The 20,927-nt window shown below is 51.7% G+C and overlaps 1 long non-coding RNA gene across 1 annotated transcript; it reads left to right on the top strand.

Moving 5' to 3' along the window:
* Nucleotides 1-2,169: 2,169 nt before the first annotated feature.
* On the top strand, nt 2,170-6,555 carry Gm52173. The gene is made up of 3 exons (XR_003951470.1): nt 2,170-2,206; nt 2,774-2,932; nt 6,444-6,555. It is a non-coding gene; the product is annotated as a predicted gene, 52173 (long non-coding RNA).
* Nucleotides 6,556-20,927: the final 14,372 nt, after the last annotated feature.

Raw genomic sequence — 20,927 nt, forward strand, 5'->3', positions numbered from 1 at the left:
CAGAGGGCACCTCTGCCTCCTGACCTTCCCTGGGTGTGACTTAGTTCCTGTTACCTTCTCTTTCCTCCCCGCCAACCAGTCCATTCTCCCCACTAGCCCTGATACCCACTGAGGGCTTGTCCTGGCCATTTGCCCACGGGAAGCTGAGTGTGGTCCGATTCTCAGAGTCTGGGTAGAAGCGTTTAGTGGCGGCTGCTCCAAAGGAGCATGTACTATGAATGTATGCAGAAAGTGCTTCTTCCTGTGGGTGCCTCCAGACCATCCTGGTGCCTGTGGTGGGTTTGGTTTGAAGTGAAAGGAACTTGAGATGATTCATGGGATCTCAGAGGGGGGCCAGAGCAGGGGCAGCCACACAGGATGTTGGATGGTGTAGATGATGGATGAGGAGGCAGGCTAGGGAGCTATGCCCATGAGCAAGAATGCCAAGTGAAAGGGCCCTACCTCAGCCTGTGGCACGTACACCATGAAGTAGGGTCACTGCTGGTTGGCATATATTGGCCACAGAGGAAGTGGAGACTCCTGGGAGCTGGGAGCTGAATCAAAACTGTTGGCTAACTCCTGACACTTTGCTCTGTCTGGTGCACAGGATTGGCTGCCTGGGTGACTGGGCCAGGGGCTGTTGGGTGTTCACAGAATGGCCTATTGTGCACTGGTCTTGTGTTGGCAGGCACAGGCTGACTGACAGGTCTTGGATGTCAATTTCTCATAATGAAGTTCACTTCCTGGAAGGGTGGGGTGTTGGTTGCTGCAGGTGGCCACAGTTAACGAGCAGAGCAGAAACGAGCCCCTCAGGTTTTACCTGAAGCCCCAGGCCACTACACCCCAAGGAGCTTTCTCTAGAGGAAGTACAGACCATTTCCTCCTACTTCTGGAGGCCCCAGGCATTCTGTGATTGTAGTTGTGACCCTCCAGTCTCTGTTTTCACATGGCCCTCCTTTCTCTCAAGTCTCCCCTGTTTCTTTCCCATGGATTGGGACATATGTCATTGGAACTCAGCAAGGCCTCTGGCTAACAACATCTTTAATTAGGCCTTGTACAAGTTCAGGGACTCGGAATGTGCCATGGCCTGTCAGAGGTGCTGTCCAGACCTCAGGCCAAAGGGACACAAGCTTTGGGTACATTTTCATTCCTTCATCTAGTAATAAGTTGTGAGGAGCCTAGGGGCCAGCACCTGGGTTGTGTGTAATCTGTGCTCTGAAGTTGTGTGGAGACCCTGGGCTGGGCAGGGGCTGGAGGAGAAGCTGTGTGGGCTGTAGCCTAAGAGGGACAGTGGGAAGAGCAGCTGGGGAAGGGAAGGCCAGAGTGATTGGGTCTTTGAGCAGCTACCTCAGACCCACACTGCACAGCAATGCCTTGCGTAAGAGCTGTGGAGGACAGTGATGTCTACCATGGCTGGCCATATCCTGTCCACTTTTTATTTATTATTATTTCTATTATTCCTGTTCCTGTTTTATTCCCGGAAGCTGAAGGTGAGTGACCAAGCACAGAGAATGAGAGTTGTGTCCATCGCCAATGTCACATCTACTGTGGGACTGACTGTCTGGAAAGTCCCGTTCCTGCCCTAGCCCCTAGAGGAAGACAGGCTATGACCTTGCTGCCGTGCATGCTGCCACCTGTGTGGGAAAGCCTGTAGATACCTGTTTGGGAGGGGCAGGCCTATGGGAACCCTAGGGATGGGGACCTTTGGGAGAGTGTATGGCTTTTGGGGAAAGAAGGGTCTCTTGAGCTATGCCTGGCCCATCTCAGGAAGCAAGAAGTAGGCTCAGAAGACACAGGGGTGTTGGGCCTTGATGGCTCTTTGTGAGTTTGGGGGTGCTCTGATGACAGGGCAGACTGCCATTGCAGTGTGCAGACAGTAAAGAGCAAGGGGTCTTACGATGAAGAAGGCTCAGTGGAGGATAAGGATGCTATATGGGCAGAGCCTCTGCCTCTGGATGACCCGAAGAATGGAGAAGAAACTCATGGCAGCCAGGACCCAAGGACCCAGGGAGTGACCAGGATCACTATGGTGGTGAACATCTGTACCCTGGAAGCCTGGTTGCTCCAACCAAGCCCCAGGCAGCTGGTGTCACAGACATAGGCCTTATTGTGACAAGACATATTGCCTCTGTATAGTGGGAGATTAGGTGTTAAAGGAGCTGGTAGAGGTATCATGTCCACTCAGCATCCAGAACACTGTGGTAGAAAACCAGGACTCTGTGGCCAGGTAGTGTTAAGATAGCTTTGGGGGCCAGGGAAGGCACCATAGCTCTGGGATGTTTGAGGCAAGTGTTGACCTGGAGCAGGAGTGTTTGGAGGCAAGCAAAGAGCTGTGTCAGGCCTGCTTCTGTGGGGTGGAGGGTAGGGTGGTCTGTCCCACCCCTGTTCCTTCCCTGGCTTTGCAGCTGCTGAGCTGGAACCCACCTGGAACATGTGTCTGTTTATCTGGCTTTATTGCAGTGATTTCAGCTGATCCCAAGCCTAGAGATACTCTGCCAGCCTTGGGAGACACTGTCTCTCCTGTCCCTTTGTCATGGTAACTGTAATAGGGCTCCAATCTGAGATAGATGGCGGATTGGCTTCTAGACCTGCTTTTCTGTGTTACCTTGGTGCTCTTTTCTGGCACCAGGTGAGAAAGGCTAGAATGCCCAGGATTCTCCCATGATCCTCTTTTCCCTGGTAGCTACAACTAGTCTTCTGTCCCTCCACTGCAAGATGATGGGAGCTGAGTGAAGATGTGCTTGTTGGTTTTCTAGATGTTTCTTAACTTTAATGTTCATTGACTTCCTGCTAGGAGGTCATCGGCATCATGGGAAGAATAGGGCAGAGATGACCTCACTGGAGACTCCAGAATCTTCCAGGACCATGTTTGTTGATGCTTGTTCCCGTGAGATGTGATCATAGCTGACCTCAAGCGTTTGGCCTTGGACCTCTCTCATGTTGAGTGTGACAGGTATGCTTCAGCTAGGAGAGCTCCTGGGCTCAACTCTGACTCTTCCTTCCTCCCTGTCCAGGCTAAGCAGCTCAGGGGAAAGCTGAGGCACAGAGAGGCAAGGCTGACTGACAGATGCTGGTACAGCACACACACACACAGATCTCCAGTCTCCCAGCACCTGACTGAATCCCAGAAAAGAAGAGGGGCCTGGGAGATTATCTGGTCCAACTGCCTTTCTGCCAAGGAGACACTTTGGCACAGTGAGACTGGGGCTCAGAGAGTAGTGGGAGGCAGCTTTGTCTCCTAGGCAGGTTGTTGCCTAGCCAGGGTTGGCATGAAGCCATGAACCAGCCCTTCCAGTCACTTCTTACCCATGCATCTACCTGGCAAAGTTATAGCCCCTTTCCAAGGCTGTCACAATGTCACATGTCTATCTGTGCCAGTGACCCTTCTCTGCATAGCTGTCAGCCCAACCCTGGGGTGCAGGGACAGTTGTCAAGCTGCCACTTCTTGGGAAAGACAAAGGGGAAATTCCATAGAATGTGGGAGTCACTGGCCCAAGGGATGTGCTTGGAGGGGTATGCGCTTTGGCCTTCTGTAGTCCAGTGGGCCAGGGATGAGCAGGATGAGAGCTAGCCAGAGTCCCTTGGCTCTACTCTGTCCTTCCCAGTCTGCCCCTGTCCCCATGTGGCCACAGAATGCTCCAGATTGCAGAGAAGGACTTGGTCACCCATCTCCTTAAGCTATGCCTGTCTTCCTAGGGAGTTTAAGCCGGTGTGCACCCATTTGAGAGGGGTAGGGTCTGTGAATAATGGTCTTCAGGTGGCCAAGGTCCCAATCCTGGAGGGGAGCAGGAGGCAGCTGTGTGGTCCTGGTGGCCTTTCATTTGCTCATTTTAGTTGGGACCAGAGAGCAGGATTGCCTCCCCATAAAAATCTCTAAGTGAACCGACTGCATACTCGAGAATTAAGTTAAAAGCTGAAGCTATTGATGTTTTCAAAAAATAGCATTTAGTAGGAGCCGGGAGATGCTTTGCTTAGTACCCCCTTTCCTTTTTTCTTTTTCTTTTTTGGTGTATTTTATTGATTTCTGCTCTGAAATAGTGCTTTCAACGTTTTAAAATAGAATTCTAGGCGAAGGCGTCCCAGGCTTGGGATTTAAGTGGAAATTGACATGGCTCTTCATATATTCTCCTTAAAAACAAGGCACTCAGGAGCGATTCTCCAGGCTGGTCAGGTACCTCCTCCTCATGACTCTGTCTGCAGCCCCCACTGAGGCTTCCTGTTTAAATGGAATGCTGGGAAAATGGCCGGGGCTGTCTCGAAAGCCTGCTGTGATTTATGCTCTTTTTCTCTGGTGCTGAATGTGGTGGATGAGGCGCCACCCCCCCACTGCCCCCCCCAACCCCCCACCCCACTGCCTCCACCCCCACCCCCACCCCACTTCCCCCACCCCCATCCCACTGCCCCACCCCCCACCGCCCACACCGCCCAACCCTGTCATCCAACCGTGTGGCCACCCTGCTTCCCTTCACTGAGGCCCTTCCTCCTCTGCCTCCTTCCACTGGTAGAACTTGCTCCACGCCATGTGGGGGCTCCTATTCTCTAGAAACCTTGGTAAAGTTCTTGGGCCTTGAGGGAATATATGAGATACTCTCTACAGCAACAGAATACTGGATAGAGACAATGTAAGGGAGGAAGATTGGTTTTTTGGCTTACAGTTTGAGAGAACACAGTCTACCATGGTGAGGATCTGGCAGTGAGAGACATTTACAGTCAAGGTGGCAGGGCTGTGTGGCTTCTTGCTCCCATCTCAGCAGACTAGGGAGCAGAAAATCCCGGTCAAAAGTGGGACTGGGGCTGGAGAGATGGCTCAGCGGTTAAGATCACTGACTGCTCTTCTGAAGGTGCTGAGTTCAAATCCCAGCAACCACATGGTGGCTCACAACCATCCGTAATGAGATCTGACATCCTTTTCTGGTGTGTCTGAAGACAGCTACAGTGTACTTAGATATAATAATAAATAAATCTTAAAAAAAAAAGTGGGACTTGTTTCTGACCCTGAAGGCTACCTACCCTCTGTGGTTCTACAGTCCAATGAGCTAAGGCCCCACCTTTTAAAGCAGCAATTCTTAATCTGTGGGTTGAAACCCTTTTGGAGGTCGAACAAACCTTTCAAAGGAGTCACCTAAGGGCACCGGAAAACACAGATATTTACATTATGATTCCTAACAGTAGCAAGACTACAGTTATGAAGTAGCAATGAAAGTAATATTATGGTTGGGGGGGGTGTCCCCATAACATGAGGAACTGTATTAAAAAATTATAGCATCAGGAAGATTGAGAACCACTGTTTTAAAGGGTCCACAACGTCTTCAAACAGCACCACCTGTTGGTCACTAGGTATTAATCAAAGCACATGAACTCTGGACATCCAACCCATCAATGGGAAAGCTGACCTAGAAAGGTGGCTGGGTCCCTTGCAGGCTCAGGTGGTGGTATGGTACTACCTGAAGGTGTGCCCCACCCCATAGGCTGAAATGTCAACCTTTAGATGATAATGTGAGAGACACATTGGGCAGGTGATGGTGGAGCCAAGATGAGAACCCTCTAAGGGAGACTTCATGATGGTTCTTGCCCTCACCCTATTACTGCCTGAGGACATAACCAGAGGGCTGGCTATGAGCCCAGAGATAGCCACTAGGAGACACAGAGTTGATATACACCTAGTTTTGGACTGGCCTGCAGGCAAGGGGTCCTGAATGTGTGGTGAGGCTGAGCTTCCATGCTGTGTTGGCTATTTGGATGCTACTCTCTCTTCCTGGAGATGCCTGTGGCTCTGGTCCCCAGCCTCAAAGTACCTCATTGCCAAGGCCTGAGGACACCTCTCTTAAACAGGGCTGTGGGTTTGAGTCTCAAGCCTGGATTTTAGGGGATAGCATTGGAAATCTCTAGGCAATTTGTCCTCTCTCCTCTGTCCTTCCTTGTACCTCCAGAGACTTCAGGGCTGGTCTCCATATCCAATGTCCAAAGGGGCCAGGAATGGTCAGGTGGCCTGGGCTAAAACTGTGTCCTTATATTTTTCTGGTCTTCAGGGTACCTGTTGCTGGGCTGTTTGTGGGAGGAGAGGCTAGTGAGCACTGTAACCACCACTGATCATGAGTGTTCTCTGAGCAGGTGGAGATGATTGTATTATAGCTGTGTTTCTTTGTTTAACCCTTTAGGAACCCCAGGTGGCAGGTAGGTGCCACCTCCCCACCCCAAGGGGCCAGCCTTCACCATGCACACAAACACCCTTGTTCTTGGAGCCTTGAGGCAGGCACTCAGGGATGTCTTAGTTAGAGTTTCTATTACCGTGATAAAACACCACGAGCAAAGGCAACTTGGGAAAGGGTTTATTTCAACTGACAGTTCTGCATCATGGTGCATCCCCGAGGGATGTCAGGAGTGGAACCTGGAGATAGGAGCTGATGTAGAGGCCACAGAGGACTGCTGCTTCAGCCTTGCTACTTCAGCCTGCTTTCTTACAGCACCTGGACTCCCAGCACAGAGGTGGCACTACCTACCCATAGCGATCTGGGCGCTCTCATGTCAATCACCCATCAAGAGAATGTACCACAGACTTGCCTGCAGGCCAATCAGGTGGGGGCATTTTTCTCATCTGAGGTTTCCTCTTTTAAAATGACTCTAGCTTATGTCAAGTTGACATAAATTGGCTATCACAGATGGGGAAGGGCCCCGAAGGTGAGGTGTACCAACAGGAGGGGTGTCTGGTATTGAGGAGTACTTGACCGTGTGCAGAAGTGTCTGTGCAGAGTAGAATAATACCACACACCCACGGGTACTTGGCCTGGGAGGGCCCACTAGGATATGGGCAGCTCAGGGCTGGATCTTGCTCTGACCCCTGTTCCCTTTTGCTCTCTATGATGCCAGCTGTCTCTTCTGTACCATCTGTGTTGAGATGGGAAGCCACCAGATGTCACCATGGCGGTCCCTATCACCACTGACAGCACCTGGCCAAGTGGCAGATGGCTACCAGGCCAGAGGCTGAGATGGTAAAACTCAGGCATGCCAGCCATGTGGGTGTGTATGGCTGTGTTACCTCAAATTCAGGGGTGGATCTGTGGATGGGTGAACCTCTAGCAGGTGGGAAGCTGAATGCCTTTTACTGCAGGAGTGTGCCTTCCTAAAAGGTGTTCAGGACTGCCCTCTTTGGATGCTGATGCTGGGGTCTAGATTGCTGGGGCACTGGTAAAGTCAGAGGAAAAAAGCTGGTGGCCCAAAGATGAGCCTGGGCCTGCTGGCCTGGGCCTGAGTCCCCTTGGCCTCTATGACGTCTACTCCTGTGTGCACAGATTTCCTGTTGGAGTCAGTATATGGATAAAAAACTGAGGGAAGGAGAGAAGCACTCAGCCCTCCTCGGTCTGACACACTGCCTTCACTCTACAGTGTGGGCCTGGACCACACCCGCTAGGCTCTAACACCCCACCCCTGTCTGCTCTCCAGTCCACCCTGGGCTTTTGTTGTGGTTGCTTTCAAACCTTCAGTGTCTTCCCTGTGCCATGGAACCCAGAGCTGGCCCTCTAGATTGGGACTGGGGTCTTGCAAGCCATGGTCCCCAAGGTCTGGCTCCCAGGACTTCAGTACTCCAAGCATGGCCACTGTCCCGTTGTGGTCCTTCTAGTAGGTCATTGCCCTTCAGGCTACTGCCTACTCCACAGGTACCTCAGGGCCCTCCGGTGGATTGCAACTGTATTCCTATAGGAGGGAGGGACATTCTACCCCTCCAGGTTCACTGCCTACTGTTTGGTTGTCAGTAAGTCCCATCAACTTGTCCCATCAACCCAATTCCTTTCTGGCCAGTAATGAGGCAAGAAACACTTGCAGTAGGGTTCAGAGGAGTGCTTCCAGGGGTCACTTTCCTTCTGTCCAGCTCGGGGGTTTCTACCTTTGCCCCCTAGAGTTCAATACTGCAGGGTGCTCACCCACAGGCTCTCATCCAGCAGACCCTACCCACCAGGCCCCATCCAGCAGACTCCACCTACCAGGCCCCATCCAGCAGACTCCACCCACCAGGCCCCACCCACCAGACTCCACCCACCAGGCCCCACCCACCAGACTCCACCCACCAGGTCCCATTCAGCAGGCCCCATTCACTAGACCTTGTCTACCACACTCTATCTACCAGACCCTGTCCAGTAGACCCCACAGCCCAGACCCTCATCCTGCAGACCCCTTACTTCTCAGCTTTGTCTTGAACTGTTTGTAGTCCTCTGCTTCCAGGTATAGCTGGTTTTCAGGTCCTCACTTGCCTCTCTGCTTCCCTTGCATGGCCCTGTCAGCTCCGTACGTAGCTCAGGGCAACAGACCCCCTAAGAAAGAGTACAAGAAGGTTGAGGCAGCAGGTTGGGAGGAGGTAGAGAAGGGGGTGGATGCTGAGGGTGAGCAGGGTCCAGGGAGGGATGAGAGAACTCTGGTGGTTCAGGCCCTGCTGGTCTTTTTAGGTCTTTTGTGGACAGGAAGTGAGGCCTGCCCTTACCACCCACCATCACTGCTTCTTGTTCCTTCAGCCCTCAGCGCTGCGGGACAAGGGTGATCATCCTGTTAGCTGTGACCATGGATTTGAGCTGATGTCAAGGAGAGCTTTGTCCTGCGGTGTGAATCCTGTTGGTTCCTCCTGGTTTTTAATTCAGAGCTCCTGCTGCCTCATCTCCACAGGGCTCCCTCTCTCTAGCTGAGAACCTGGTGAGGGTGCCATTTCAAGGTTGGGCCCAGGCTGTAATATTTCTGGGCAATTCCTTGGGGGGCTGCAAAGGGGCCTGAGTTCCTAGGACCCCTTTCTTTAGCACGAGGGGCTGGAGGCAGCTTAGAACCACCCCCCATGAGGGACTAAGTAGGAAGTTTCCGTGTTCCATGAGTGACAGTATCACATGCCTTATGCTCACAGACACTGCAGCAGTGTGGCCAGCCTTCCAGTGTAAGGGGACCTTGTTTTCAATTCATTCACCAACTCAAGGCAAATTGTATAATGGTGAATTTTAAATGTGGAAAAGGTTCCTGATGTTTCCAAAGACATGGTGCGAGCAGAACTCTCGAGGGTCCTGGATGCTGGCCTGCTGCACTGCCTCAGTCCTGGAAAGCCCAGGTAACATCATGGTTTCATCATCTTCCTTGGGACTGAAGACCTCTGATGTGACATCCTCAGGCAGCCTTGGTTGCCATCTCTTTTCTCCCTTGGAATCTGGGACACTTCTTCCCTCCCTGCCCTTGGGATCTGGCCATTCAGAGATGCCTCTAGTCAGTGTTCTGCCGTCATGACCTACAGGACACTGTCACCTGCCTTCATAGGACAAAGGACACTTGTTCTCACAGGACAGCTCCAGCAGGCACCCAGGAAGCTGAATGACCCTCCCAGTATCTCGGGTCCAAAGGATGCCTTGGTGATGAAGGGTGAGGTCAGGGAAATCAAGGCCCTGACCCTCAGGCTTGGGGAGAGGGAAGGCACTAAAAGACCGAGAATCTGGAAAAATGGAGTAAAATGGTATCTGTAAGTCAGTATGTTGGTTTCTTTTCTGCTGTTGTAATAAAACCATGGCCAAGTTAACTTATAAAGAGTTTATTTTGGCTGTAGTTCCAGAGGGATATTGGTCCATCGTGGCAGGGAGGCAGAGCAACGAGCAGTAGGCATGGTGCTGTGAGCTGTGAGCCGAGAGCTCACATCTTCATATGTAAGCAGGAAGCAGAGAGAGAGAGAGGACTGAGAGTGTGTGAGGCTGTGTACTCTCAAGGGCTTCCTCCAGCAAGACTGCATCACCTGGACCTCATCAGACCTCAGTGTCAGCCAGGAACCAAGTGTCGAGCATAGGCTCAATACACGAGTCTACGTGGCCCATTCCCATTCAAACCTCCACATCCCATTCTATGGCTTTATGACATGGCTACTATATCCATAGTCTCTTAGCCATATCATAATGCAGAATGCATTTAGTTCCCCCATTTAAAAGTCCCCATAGACCACCACCTTCTCAACACCAACATTGCTCATAATCCCAAGGTTCCTTTTAAGACTTAAGGCAATTTCATAGCTGTAACCCATCTGTAAAATAAAATATCAAAGTACATAATCCAACATTTAATGACACAGGAGATGCATTACCATTCCAAAAGGGAGGAATGGGCCATAGTGGGTGAATAGTGACCAAAGTAAGACAAGAACTGAGCAGTCACCGAATCCTGTAGCTCTTGTCCGATGTCAGATAGCTCAGATGGCTCTGCCCTTCCAGCCTTGCTGCCTGAGACATACCACTCTCCCACGGGCTGGTTCTGAAAGTCTGTTACCTTCAGCAGGACTGCCTGACTCTGAAAGGGGCCTGTCTGGACTGGAGCCCAGTCCTTACACTTGATGTTCCTTGGGATTGCCTGGGCTGCCAGAGGCCCTGGCTGGCTCCTTATCTGCTTGAGTCCCCATCATATAGAACTCAGGAGGGACACACAGGCTTACAGATCACTGTTCTGTCCCCTTTAACCCACAGGAAACAGGAGGTTTTGATGTGCAACTTGCAAACATAAGCTTGGAAAGTTACAGGGGGTGGCCCTGCTTCACCCTGACGTAAGAACTCTGTGGACAACAGCTTAATCAAATGCCACAGGTGTCGTTGACCTTGAGAAGAGATGGACAAAACCACAGAAAAAACATAGAAAACAAAGGTTGGGACTGTAGATCTTTGGAAGAATGCTTGCTTGGTGTGTATGAGGGCCTGGGTTCCATCCCCAGCAGCACATACAACAGATACAGTGGTGTACATGGCAATCTCAGCACACAGGAGGTAGCGGCAGGAGCATCAGAAGTCTGAGGTTGTCCTTAGATACACAGCAAGTTCTAGGACAGCTTGGGATACATAAAACTCTGTCTCCTCTGCCTCAAAAAGACCATAAATGGCCAAGAATGAGAAGATATCTACATCAAGAGGTAAACAGAGCTTCCACTAGTGCGCATGCACCTTTGACTGGGGTTGGTGGGTGTTAGAACTTAAAGCTGGATTCATACCTTGCATGACAGGAGTGACTCTGATATTTGGGAGCATGAGGTCATGGTGGCTCGGGTGAAGGAAGAAGGATGAGACTCTGCCGTCATCTTGCAGACTGGGAACCCAGAGAGACTTGTATGAGGCTGTTGATGTGCTCATTCTGGCAATGGCTAGATGTCACATCCTGGTCCCTTGGCCATATGACAGCATTCCACCTTCTCAGGTTGTCATAAGGAGGTCACACTCTGGACCCTTGGCGAGGAACTCAGTTTCCTCTTGCTGCGAAGTTGGGCCATCTCTTGATGACTTCTTCCAGCCACTGCCCTTCTGTGTGCACTGTGGTCTCACAGGGGCTGCCCACCCTCACTCCTGCACATGGCTTAGAAACATTCCTGGGTGCACACGATGGAGACAACCCACTCGGGTGGTGCCATCTCATTCCCAGACTCCTCCTTGCTGTAACCTGTCCTCGTGGCCACCACGCCAGTGCCTGTGGCCCCTGCCATCTCCAGTGACTTTGTCCCTCTTATCTTATTTAATCCTCTCTCTATATAGATCCATAGTTTTTCTAAACAAGCAGGACAAATCGCTTCCTGGACAGCAGTCTTGCTACCAACGCCATCATGAAAGAGCTGCTGCAAGGAGCAGCTCAGGAGCTTCTCAGGCTATCCAGACAGAGGCTCTCTGGAGACAACTCCAGGAACACACCTAGAAGGCCCCTTATCCCTCTGGCTTTGGCGATTTGAAACAACAGAGAATCTCATGCTCCCCCTAAGCCCAGCTGTTTCCCATGGCAGCATAGGCCATGTATTTCTTTTGATTAAAACGCTTCATTCCCGAGGGTGAAGAAACAAAGATTCCCCCCGGACCTTATCCGTCTCTCCTTCCTCAGAATGTTTAAAGAACCCAGGGATTTTTGAACTTGATCGGCTTGCAGATCTGCAGTCTGGGGTCCTTGTATCCTTCAGTGTGGCCTGGGCTAAAGAGGTCTGGTGCTTCCTTCTCTTTCTGCCAAGGAAAACATCCTTGCAGAATCTTCCTTGGAAACTTCCAGTGGTTCCCAGTGTTGAGTCTACTACAGTTCCACTCCTTCCTGTGTGCTGAAAGACATCATGGCAGCAAGCATCCAGGCCACGTGGTGCTTAGCTCACGTTGTCATGACCGCTATCTGTGTTGAACGCTTGCCGTCTCCCCACTTGGACCTGGGATGCTGTGGGCTACAGTTGGCAAGTCTTTGCTGCTGCCACACAGAGCCTAGGAAAGGGGCCAGTGCGGAGGTGAGCAGAGGCACCATGGGACCTGTGCCTCCAGCTGTGCCTGAGTCACAAGTCCACATTAACCATGCCTGAGTCACACGTCCACACAGACAGTGCCTGACTCACATGTCCCCATGCACAGCACGTAGACCCCTGTGGGCCAGGCTCTCTGTCTCTTGCAACCAAGTTAACACCAGCATTCTGCTGAGTGATGACCTTTCCACACACCTCCTGCCCCGCCCTCGCCTCTGTCCTCTGAATGCTGGGTTGCAGTGCTGGCTCACCTGTGGGACTGACCAGGGTTGAGATGAGTTGGGGCTTAGCGATGAATTCAGTAAAAACGCCTTGGTACTGTTAGTCTTTTGTTTCCTTCTGACATGGTGTGTATGTGTGTGTGTGTGTGTGTGTGTGTGTGTGTGAGAGAGAGAGAGAGAGAGAGAGAGAGAGAGAGAGAGTGTCAGTGTGCATGTGTGTGCACACACATGGGCATGTGGGCATGCACACATACGTGCTTATTCACGTGGAGACCAGAGGTTAAGCCAAGGAGTCACCTTCTATTGCTCTCCACTTTATCGATTGATTGATTGATTGATTGATTGAAGCCAAGCTCATTGGTTCAACTAGATTGGCTGGCCACTAAGCTCCAGAGAAATCTGCCTGGCTTTGTGTCCCCAATACTGGAATTATAGACATGTGTCGCTATAGCCACCTTTTTACATGGGTCACAGGGATCAAGATTCAGGTCCCTGCCCTTACACAGCAAGCCCTTTATTGACACCTGTTTCTCCAGCCCCACCTTAAGGTCCTTACAGCTGTCCTTGACGGTGACTTATGCATTCACTCAACCCTGGGGAGTGCTCCCCGTGTTCCCCAGCTGACTTTACCGAGGGGAGTGCTCCCTGTGTGCCTTAGCTGCCTTGTGCTCAGGCGTGCACCTTTGTGCCTCCATCAGCCCTTTCTCCTCACCCTCATTGCCTTGGGGTTTCCTGACCTCCTCAGAGCCTTGTCCTGCAGGCCTATGCCAGGATCCAAGGGACTCTTCTCTGTGCTCCTAGGTGGTGCTCAGCATGGAGATGTGGTGACTCTGTTTTCCTGGTCCCCTGTGCTGTGTTCTTCATGTAGACCTGGACTCTTCCTGCTGGCCCTGCACTGAGAGCTCCCTCCTGTCCAGGGCTAAGCTGCAGAAGAGCGTCTGAGTCACAAGTGATCAACCAAAGGGTGAGTTGCAGCCCCATCCACAACGGGCCTCTCAGGACTGCAGCACCTACACTGTAGCCACTGGATTCTTCTCTCACTGTTAAGAGAGATCTTGGCCCCTTTGGGTTCTGGGTGCTGCCTCACCCACATCAATATGAATCCTAGAGCCACATGTCAGGCTCCCTCTAACAGAGAAGTGGCTGGTTCTGTCCCCAGGTATGACGGGTATAGTGGGTGTCTTTGTTAGGGTTTTACTGCTGTCAACAGACACCACGACCAAGGCAACTCTCATAAAAAAAAAAGAAAAAACATTTAGATGGGGCAGGCTTACAGGTTCAGAGATTCTGTGCAGTATCATCAAAGTGGGAACATGGCAGCATCCAGGCAGGCATGATGCAGGAGAAGCTGAGAGTTCTACATCTTCATCTGAAGGCTGCTAGCCGAATACTGGCTTCCAGGCAGCTAGGAAGAGGGTCTTAAAGCCCACACCCACAGTGACACACCTACTACAACCAGGTCACATCTACTCTAATAGGGCCACACCTCCTAATAGTGCCCCTCCCTGGGCCGAGCATATATACACCATAACAGTGCCTATACACGTTGTGAGTATGATTTGGTTTTGGGCATCTGGGGTGGGGCACAGGTTTTCTGAGAAGCTTCCTTGAATCCACTTGCTGAAATCCAGGTAAAGGTAAGAAGTGAGGCATGGAGGATAGATTTGGCTGAGCCCTCTGGGTTTCAGGGCAGTGCAGGTGAGTGGTAGGCACCACTCTCCAGTAAACACTGGTGGCCTGTGGGCAGTGGAAGATGCTCTCTGCAAGTAGCTGGCTGCCCAGCCTGGGTCGAGAGAGCCTGAAACGCTTTCTGTTGTCATGTCACATGGGAGAGGGTCAGAGCCACCTTGGCAGTTACCATGGAACCACAGAAGGACTAGATGCATCCTCCGAGGGGCAGTCAGGGGTGACAGAGGACAGGTCACATGAGGAGGTTGCTGAGTGGACCTGTCGCGATGATGACGCCTCTGGTAGAAGTTATCCCAGGTGACGTTGTCTCTCTCATCAACGCCCACAGAAAAAGAGAAAGGGAAAAAGAGAAAGCTGAATACCTTTGCGAGACTTGCCGAGGGCAAGGGCACAGGGTGCGAGGCTGGCAGCCGCTGGTGGGTGGCATGCATGCGTCACTGTTGCTTGGAGAGTTGATTCATTCCAGGGGAGTCCTGGGAACAGCTGCCTCCAGGGCAGGGGACTTATGTCCTCCTGGGTGACACTGATTGGGGCCCCCTCTGGGACCTGCTTTTTTGTCTGGGAAATGAAGAGGATTTTAAGGAGTCATGCTAATGCCTCAGGCAGTCTTTGGAACAAAGAGGCACCTCTCTACCATGACACACCTGCCACTTTGGTCCACTGGGAGTAGCAACATCTTCCCCCACAAGAAGCTGGAGGCTGTGTAGGAAGGGCCAGGAGACCACAGAGAGCTAGTCCAATTTGACCTTGAGCAGGCTAATCCATCTCTGAGCTGAACTGTCTTCCTGCAAAGATGCTGGCATGGAATGGGAAACAGAGAAAAGGGCAGGGTGAGGGCACCTGGCATCCAGCCCTCTGGGAGCCTAGGCAGCAGGTGTGGGGGTGTAGTGACTACAGGTGACTCATAGCCAGGGAAGAAGCAGGTGTCTCTGGAGGTCTTTATAGGCCCTGGTGGATCACTTGCCCCCATTCCTCTGACTGGCTCAAGTGTGGCTGTGAACAGTTTCATTGTTGCTGCTGGTTTTTTTTTTCAGGGAACCACAGCCTGACCTTACTGCAGGTGAGTCTAACCAGCCACGTTGGCTTAAGCCGAGGCCCATCCCAGAGCCTTTGTTGGCAGCTCTTTAGGCAAATACCAGGAGGGCAAAGATTCCATGCTTCTGACTAGGTAGGATGGCTGCCACCCTTACAGAGGTCTTAGAGTCCCTTTCTGGGGCTCATCTACAGTCAATGAAGAGACTTTCTTCCCGCATGAGGTCTTGTCTCTGTTGGCCTCTCCCAATCGTCTTGGGCCCAGCTGGGTCTGTTTTCTAGGTATGAGCTGTGGTTAGGACTATCACCCTTGAGATTGCTGGAAACATTTAGGCAAGTACCCAGCCCTCAGCTACTGCCTCCCCTAAGAGGGTATGAGGCAGGGTAAAGCCATAACAGCAGTTCATCCTGGCCACTAGGGGGCGTTGTGTTGAGGGAGGGAGCCATCTTCATGCCATCCTCTACCTGCTCAGCTGTTTCCCTCCCTCAGGTGGCCAATTGCAGCTCAGTTCTCCCTCTGTCTCCGGGACCAGCATCTCTATGAAGCTGTGGACAGAAGTGATGCTCTCAGAGGTAGGGAGTTTCAGCTCATCAGGATCCAATCCCACCTGCCACCCCACGCCATCTGGAAACCAGGCCTCTGAGAGGGAGCAGGGAAGATGAGCGGTATTCATTTCATGTGGTTTGGTTTCTAATTGTCTGGAGAAACTTCCTATGCGCTAACAGTAATTTATTTTCACTTAGGGCCAGTTATACTAATTCAAATCCACTTTAAGTATTAAAATAGTGATCCTGTGAATCAGATGATAAAAACTATTAAGGGAAATAGGAAAGACAAGAATGAACCACAGGGCAGCAGGAGATGGATAGTGTCCTGGAGGAAGTGGGGCACTCTCTCCTCCATGCACCCTGCTGAGAAAGCCTTCACAGGATAGTGGCCTGGCAGCCATGGCTCAGAATCCCCAGCTCAGAGCATCGTTCTGCATGCCAAGCCCAGGAAGACTTTGGTGACATAGCAGATGAGCTCTCATCTTCCTGTCACTCATTATGTGCTCAGCACACCCTGAGCCGTCCTTGGCTGTGGGCCTGGTCCTCTACCAGGCAATGGAGGTAGGGTATCTGCAGGAGAGTAAAAGGTGGGCCCGAAACAGCCTGGATTCTGCAGATAGTTGAGTAAAGAACCCAGTGGAGCTGCAAGTGGGTCACACCACTGTCTTCCAGATATCTGAGATTAACAAGGCATTGTTTAAGAGGAGGAGTTAGAGGTGACTTCCTTCTCTGGCTTCTGCCACCTCTGGTCAGTTTCCCCACTTGAGAGTGCTACTGTCCTGCTCTGGCTCCTACTGGGTTTCTAGAATCTATGACCAGGATAGATGCCGGATTCTGCTTGGAGCTTTGTCTGTGCCTGCCAATCCATTGTAGAGTCTCTGTGACCAGTATCGGTGCACAGAGAGACAGGATGCTGACTTGTGCACCTCAGTGGAAACTGCTGTACAGTTTTCTTTGTGTTCACTATACTTTACTGGCTAAGACAAAGGGTCCAGGGATGTGAGTCTTGAATAAACAAAGGGCCCAGGCCATGCAGAGCCTGGTGGAGAAGCAGAGAGTCTTAGTTTGGTTCTACTACTGATGTGATGAAACATCAAAGGCAAAAGCAACTTGGGGAGGAAAGGGTTTCTTTCATTCACAGTGCTAAATAACAGTTCATCATCGAAAGCAGTGAGGGCCTCAAGCAGGGCAGAGGCCATGGAGGGATGCTACTTACTGGCTTGGTTTTTATGGCTTGCTCAGCCAACTTTCTTATAAAACCCTGTACAACCAGCCCAGGTGGCACCACCTACAACAGGCTGGACCCTCTCCCGTCAATCATTAATTAAGAAAAATCCCTACAGCTGGAAGTATTTTCTCAGCTGAGGCTCGCGAATTAGCCAGCACACCCTTGCAGGCCTCATCCTGGAATCCAGGGCAGAGAGGGCTGATAAGTATTAAGTCTCTGCACATGTTCACCAGACCCATCTGCCAGGAAGGATCGAGGGAGCAAATGAGTGGATGCCTGAAGCATGGCAATCAGTGCGGACTCCATCACCTCTGTAGAAGTGTCAGTATCCTTGGACCCGGGGCGATGCAGCTCTTCAGCTGAGTCCTACAGCTGTAGAATTGAAGATACCTTGCCTGGTACCTGCTCCAGGATCTCCAGGCCACCTGCCAATCCAAGAGCTAAAACAGGACTACAGCCCACATAGCCTACTCTTCCCTACCCAGAGCTAGGAATTCCTTCAAGCTCTGAGGCTAGCCCTTATCCTGGAGGATGTTGAGTCCCCCTTCCTCCAATGGACCAACCCAGGCAGCTCTTTCTCTCCAAAGCAGACAAAGGGGATGAGGGAGAAAGACTAAGAGGTGAGAATCCAGGAGGCTAGTTTGGAGGGCTTCCCTGTTCAGTCTAGGGCCTTGCTGAAGTCTGAGCCAGGCCACTCTCCTGGGGAAGTTTGCTGGCCTTACGCTGTCCCCTCCATCTGTGCGATTTGCACGATGTAGGCCACCTTACTGGACCCTGATGACCTTAGTGGCTGAAATGGGCCTCCCCTGAGTGCTCACACCCACACTGGGGCAAGCCTCCTCCAGAGCTCCAGTCCTTGGTGGTTATGGGGGTGGTTGGAGCTGTGCCCCCATTTACTGCGCTGACTCATGAGCTGTTGACAGGTGAGTCATGGGGAAGGAGGGTGGCAGGGCTTCTAGGCTTGCAGCCTGTTAACTGACAGCCTAGCTCACTGGAGAGGAGGCAGGCCTGCCAGTTACCTATGCCGTGTGCTCACTCCATGCATCCAGACTGTATCCAGACCCTACTCCTCCCCTGGGCTGTTTAGAGCTATGAACCAGGGGAGTTCTGAGCCCTGGAGACTCTCTGGTCACGGTATCTTATGACACAGGGATGGATAGACTTAGGTCTAGAGAGGATCATGAAGATGTAGATGCTGGGGCTGCAGACTTTTTTGCTGCTGAGAGTTCGACATTGTTGGGCCATGTTGAACCTGGGCCTGCAGCCTCGTGGGAGAGCATAAGCCTGGCTCGAGTTTTGAGACCTGTTTCATCCACTTCTGTATTGGGGTGACTCAGCAAGACCTGTCTGGCCCTGCCTCTGCCTTGCCGTGCCCTTGCTGTTGTGAAGCTTTGCCAATGACCCTGTCAGTCACACCTTACCCTCTGTCACCATTTCCCATCTCCTACATCATCTCGCCCTACCCAAAATCCCCCACCCTGTACCCCGAACTTATATAAGCTAGAAGCTGATGCAATACAGTTGAGTTCCTGCTTCGATAAGACTCCTGTCCTGGTGTGTTTCTTTTGGGCCATCGACACTCGCCATCCCACTCAGCCCTGGACAGACCTGGCTGGACCCGGCTGGACCCAGCTGGACTCGGTTGGACTGAGTTCTCTCCTCTCATCTGGACCTGCCAGCAAGGAGCCGACAAAGCACCATGACAAAGAGGAGCTTATGGGAGGAGTTTATTTGTGCTTATGGTTTCATAGACGTAAGAGTTTACCATGGCAGAGAAGCAAAGCTGCAAGCAGCAGGCCTAGTGGCAGGAGCAGGGAGAAAGCTGGGAGAGCACTTCTCAGATGCAAGCACAAAGTAGAGAGAGTGAACTAGGAGGAGAGAGAGAATGGGAGGCTTTTATCATTCAAACCATCACAGCTGCTATTCAGGGTCATGTCAGTGTGAGAGCAGAACCTCAGGTGATTTTGTTTACAGCTTGGGAAGGGAGAGAAAGGAAAGGTCAAGAATATGATACCTATATCCTGGTAAGTCTGGAAGAGTGGCAGGTGTCTCTGAGAATGTCTCTTCACCTTCTTCCTCCTCCTCCTTCCTAAGCTGGCTCCCCAGTATCATGATGGCCACAATTCAGCAAGATGCCTTTTCCAGTTACAGTTGTGTGTAAAGCTATATGGATGAGCAGACTGGGGGCTTGGGGGTTGTGGGGGTGAATGGATGGGGAAGTGAGGGGTGGATCGGGGAGACAGGTAGACAGGTGAATGGGTAGTAGGTGGACAGTTAGTTGGATGGATGGTTGAGTGAGTAGGTAGCATCTGGTTGCTGGACAGGCTGATGATGTATTGGTGAATGGGTGGATGGGTGGATGGGTGGATGGGTGGATGGGTGGATGGGTGGATGGGTGGATGGGTGGATGGGTGGATGGGTGGATTGGTGGATGAGTGGATGTGTGGATGGATGGATGAGTAGATATGTAGATGGGTGGATGGGTAGATGGTATGTGGATTAGATAGGTGGTATTTGGATGGATGGGCCAGTGGGTGTTAGACAGGTGAATGAATGGGTAGATGTAAAAGATGGATAGACAAGTAGATGGATGGGAGGTGGATGAATGGATGAATATGAGTAGGAAAGAGATGAATACACAGAGATGCAGATGGAAAAATAACAGGAGTGTATAGTTGTGTAGATGGCAGGGAGGAAGAAGGGGTGGTTGGGTGCACAGGGGAGCACAAAGATAGGTGAATGAATGAGTGAGTGGGCCAGGGATGGGACAGATGGTATGCAGGAGGACAGATGGATGATGTGTGGATAGATGACTAAATAGGCCTGGGCTGAGTGGACACATGGGTGTGACCTTTCTAGTAATGTCACTCCTGGAACATTCCTCGCAACAAGAGTGTGGTAGAAGCCCTGAGCTTAGCTTCCACCTACCACTGTGACCTCAGGCATGTTGCTTACACTCCTGACCTTCAGTTCCTCACCTACAATGCAATGTAAGCTGGCCAGTGACCTCTTATGTCTGCTTGGGTAAAGTGCTGTCGTCTTCTGCCCCATCTGCCGTCTCCCCTCCTCTTGGGCAAGGGCCACCTTCTCATCTCTGGTACATTTCTGTCACAGGGCTTTCTCAGGGATGGTTTCTCAGCCAACCACGGCTGACAGACTGGCAGGTGGCCTGCTGTGGTACCTTCTGGAAGGGACCTGTCCATGCCAGTCTCCCGGCTAGGTGCCAGCTAGGTCTCAGGCTGTCATTTCAGCACTGCAAGGGGTTGTCGGCCTGTGTGACCTCCCTCGCCGAGGACACAGTCACCCCCCTGGCCCAAGGCAGATGCCACCTGGCAGTGTGATCAGGGGTGTGCTAACGTTGGCACTGTTGATATTGTTTCAAGAACCAGGTGTCAATACTCATCAGTCCACTCTGTAGGATGTATCCCTAACCAGCCTGTCAATAGGCAGAGGAGGATCCGAATGGCAGATGTCCACGAACAGCAAGGAAAGGGAGGGAGAGGCTGATGTTCCTTCCACAGTGACCACAGGATAGCACCAGTGGACAGATACCCGTGGTTATGAGCATGTGTGAAGTGGATATTACAATGATCCTTGGATCTGAGCTCTTCTGGCTAGGATTCCCTCCTTGGCTCTACTTACTGAAGGATGAATGTCCTTAGGAATGTCCCTCTGTGTGATCAGGGAGGCCATGACCTGCCTCTAAGGCAGCTTGGAACATGGAGAGAAGGACACCTTCCATGCTGGACATGGTTCCTGGCAAGTGATTGATGGTTTAAACCCTTGTCCAGTCCCACTAAGCGACCCTTGCCTCTTCCTGTTATCAGTATAGACCCTGTTGGGGTACCATGACTTAGCCTTGTCTGAGGGGCTCCGATTTCTTCTTGGCCTTAGAGACCCAGTGCAGTGTGGGCTATCACAGTGAACCATCACAGACAGGAGACCAATGTGTCTGACTTCAGGACCTCCGATGAGATTT

This window comes from Mus musculus, chromosome 15, assembly GCF_000001635.26.
Source record: "Mus musculus strain C57BL/6J chromosome 15, GRCm38.p6 C57BL/6J".
In the NCBI taxonomy this organism is placed as follows: Eukaryota; Metazoa; Chordata; class Mammalia; order Rodentia; family Muridae; genus Mus; species Mus musculus.